Here is a 4,348-nt window from a genome sequence, read left to right as displayed (position 1 = left end):
CATTAAGCCAAATATATCAAAACAGAAATATATGAAGACATTAAGCCAAATATATCAGAACAGAAATATATGAAGACATTAACCCAAATATATCAGAACAGAAATATATGAAGACATTAACCCAAATATATCAGAACAGAAATATATGAAGACATTAACCCAAATATATCAGAACAGAAATATATGAAGACATTAAGCCAAATATATCAGAACAGAAATATATGAAGACATTAAGCCAAATATATCAAAACAGAAATATATGAAGACATTAACCCAAATATATCAGAACAGAAATATATGAAGACATTAAGCCAAATATATCAGAACAGAAATATATGAAGACATTAACCCAAATATATCAGAACAGAAATATATGAAGACATTAAGCCAAATATATCAGAACAACAACACTGTGGACAAAGTCTCAGGCTCCATCTCCTCTGCTACGTCTGGGTTTTTAAGCGTTTGAGTTTTGAACTAAAACTGATCTCACGTACCTCCTGTAGTCCTCCAGAGTACCACTAGGGGGACACATACCCACCGCAGTCCTCCAGAGGACCTCTAGGGGACACGGACCTCCTGTAGTCCTCCAGAGTACCACTAGGGGACACATACCCACCGCAGTCCTCCAGAGGACCTCTAGGGGGACACGGACCTCCTGTAGTCCTCCAGAGTACCACTAGGGGGACACATACCCACCGCAGTCCTCCAGAGGACCTCTAGGGGGACACGGACCTCCTGTAGTCCTCCAGAGTACCACTAAGGGGACACATACCCACCGCAGTCCTCCAGAGGACCTCTAGGGGGACACGGACCTCCTGTAGTCCTCCAGAGTACCACTAGGGGGACACATACCCACTGCAGTCCTCCAGAGGACCTCTAGGGGGACACGGACCCCCTGTAGTCCTCCAGAGTACCCCTAGGGGGACACATACCCACTGCAGTCCTCCAGAGGACCTCTAGGGGACACATACCCACTGCAGTCCTCCAGAGGACCTCTAGGGGGACACGGACCTCCTGTAGTCCTCCAGAGTACCACTAGGGGGACACATACCCACCGCAGTCCTCCAGAGTACCACTAGGGGGACACATACCCACTGCAGTCCTCCAGAGGACCTCTAGGGGGACACGGACCCCCTGTAGTCCTCCAGAGTACCCCTAGGGGGACACATACCCACTGCAGTCCTCCAGAGGACCTCTAGGGGGACACATACCCACTGCAGTCCTCCAGAGGACCTCTAGGGGGACATATACCCACTGCAGTCCTCCAGAGAACCTCTAGGGGGACACGGACCCCCTGTAGTCCTCCAGAGTACCACTAGGGGGACACATACCCACTGCAGTCCTCCAGAGTACCCCTAGGGGGACACAGACCTCCTGTAGTCCTCCAGAGTACCTCTAGGGGGACACGGACCCACTGCAGTCCTCCAGAGGACCTCTAGGGGGACACGGACCCACTGCAGTCCTCCAGAGGACCCCTAGGGGGACACGTACCCCCTGCAGTCCTCCAGAGGACCTCTAGGGGGACACGGACCCCCTGTAGTCCTCCAGAGTACCCCTAGGGGGACACATACCCACTGCAGTCCTCCAGAGGACCTCTAGGGGGACACGGACCCCCTGTAGTCCTCCAGAGGACCCCTAGGGGGACACGTACCCCCTGCAGTCCTCCAGAGGACCTCTAGGGGGACACGGACCCCCTGCAGTCCTCCAGAGGACCTCTAGGGGACACGGACCCCTGTAGTCCTCAGAGGACCCCTAGGGGGACGTGCCCCCCTGCAGTCCTCAGAGGACCTCTGGGGGACACGGACCCCCTGTAGTCCTCCAGAGGACCCCTAGGGGGACACGGACCCCCTGCAGTCCTCCAGAGGACCCCTAGGGGGACACATACCCACTGCAGTCCTCCAGAAACACAACCCCAGATTCCAAACCTAAACAGGTCAGAAGTGTTTCCAAATGTCTCTGGTTTAGGGGCTCGGAAACACCAGAGCAGGGGGAATGAGAGGGGAAACACCAGATCAGGGGAAGGAGAGGGGAAACACCAGAGCAGGGGGAATGAGAGGGGAAACACCAGAGCAGGGGAATGAGAGGGGAAACACCAGATCAGGGGGAATGAGAGGGGAAACACCAGAGCAGGGAGAATGAGAGGGGGGAACACCAGATCAGGGGGAATGAGAGGGGAAACACCAGAGCAGGGGGAATGAGAGGGGGGAACACCAGAGCAGGGGGAATGAGAGGAGACAACACCAGAGCAGGGGGAATGAGAGGGGGAAACACCAGAGCAGGGGGAATGAGAGGGGAACACCAGAGCAGGGGGAATGAGAGGGGAACACCAGAGTAGGGGGGGAATGAGAGGGGAAACACCAGAGCAGGGGGGAATGAGAGGGGACAACACCAGAGCAGGGGAATGAGAGGGAAACACCAGAGTAGGGGGAATGAGAGGGGACAACACCAGAGCAGGGGGAATCAGAGGGTGGAACACCAGAGCAGGAGGAATGAGAGGGGGGAACACCAGAGCAGGGGGAATGAGAGGAGACAACACCAGAGCAGGGGGAATGAGAGGAGACAACACCAGAGCAGGGGGAATGAGAGGGGGAAACACCAGAGCAGGAGGAATGAGAGGGGGAACACCAGATCAGGGGGGAATGAGAGGAGACAACACCAGAGCAGGGGGGAATGAGAGGGGGGAACACCAGAGCAGGGGGAATGAGAGGGGAAACACCAGAGCAGGAGGAATGAGAGGGGGGGAACACCAGATCAGGGGAATGAGAGGAGACAACACCAGAGCAGGGGGAATGAGAGGGGGAAACACCAGAGCAGGGGGAATGAGAGGAGACAACACCAGAGCAGGGGGAATGAGAGGGGGAAACACCAGAGCAGGAGGAATGAGAGGGGGGAACACCAGATCAGGGGGAATGAGAGGAGACAACACCAGAGCAGGGGGAATGAGAGGAGACAACACCAGATCAGGGGGAATGAGAGGGGAAACACCAGAGCAGGGGGAATGAGAGGGGACAACACCAGAGCAGGGGGAATCAGAGGGTGGAACACCAGAGCAGGGGGAATGAGAGGAGACAACACCAGAGCAGGGGGAATGAGAGGGGAAACACCAGAGCAGGGGAATGAGAGGGGACAACACCAGAGCAGGGGGAATGAGAGGGGGGAACACCAGATCAGGGGGAATGAGAGGGGGACACGCCAGAGCAGGGGGAATGAGAGGGGAAACACCAGAGCAGGGGGAATGAGAGGGGGAAACACCAGATCAGGGGAATGAGAGGGGGGAACACCAGATCAGGGGGGAATGAGAGGGGAAACACCAGGGGGGGAATGAGAGGGGGAACACCAGAGCAGAGGGAATGAGAGGGGGAAACACCAGAGCAGGGGGAATGAGAGGAGACAACACCAGAGCAGGGGGAATGAGAGGAGACAACACCAGATCAGGGGGAATGAGAGGGTGGAACACCAGAGCAGGGGAATGAGAGGGGAAACACCAGAGCAGGGGAATGAGAGGAGACAACACCAGAGCAGGGGGAATGAGAGGAGACAACACCAGAGCAGGGGAATGAGAGGGGGGAACACCAGATCAGGGGAATGAGAGGGGAAACACCAGAGCAGGGGGAATGAGAGGGGACAACACCAGAGCAGGGGAATGAGAGGGTGGAACACCAGAGCAGGGGAATGAGAGGAGACAACACCAGAGCAGGGGAATGAGAGGGGAAACACCAGAGCAGGGGAATGAGAGGGGAAACACCAGAGCAGGGGAATGAGAGAGGGGGAACACCAGAGCAGGGGGAATGAGAGGGGAAACACCAGAGCAGGGGGAATGGGAGAGGAGACAACACCAGAGCAGGGGAATGAGAGGAGACAACACCAGAGCAGGGGGAATGAGAGGGGACACGCCAGAGCAGGGGAATGAGAGGGGAAACACCAGAGCAGGGGAATGAGAGGGGGGAACACCAGATCAGGGGGAATGAGAGGAGACAACACCAGAGCAGGGGGAATGAGAGGAGACAACACCAGAGCAGGGGGAATGAGAGGGGGACACGCCAGAGCAGGGGGAATGAGAGGGGAAACACCAGAGCAGGGGAATGAGAGGGACAACACCAGAGCAGGGGGAATGAGAGGGACAACACCAGAGCAGGGGGAATGAGAGGGGAACACCAGAGCAGAGGGAATGAGAGGGGAACACCAGAGCAGGGGGAATGAGAGGGGAAACACCAGAGCAGAGGGAATGAGAGGGGGAAGTTTTTTGTGATTGTTGTGGGTAAAGATCCTTGATTATGCGGCACGTTTCTTAAAAAATGTGATGTAATATTCTCTATATGATATTTATGCAGTTTAATGCGAAACA

The sequence above is a fragment of the Perca flavescens genome, chromosome 22 (genome assembly GCF_004354835.1).
Source record: "Perca flavescens isolate YP-PL-M2 chromosome 22, PFLA_1.0, whole genome shotgun sequence".
In the NCBI taxonomy this organism is placed as follows: Eukaryota; Metazoa; Chordata; class Actinopteri; order Perciformes; family Percidae; genus Perca; species Perca flavescens.
The sequence above is the reverse complement of the archived record's forward strand: the minus strand, read 5'-3'. Positions refer to the sequence as shown.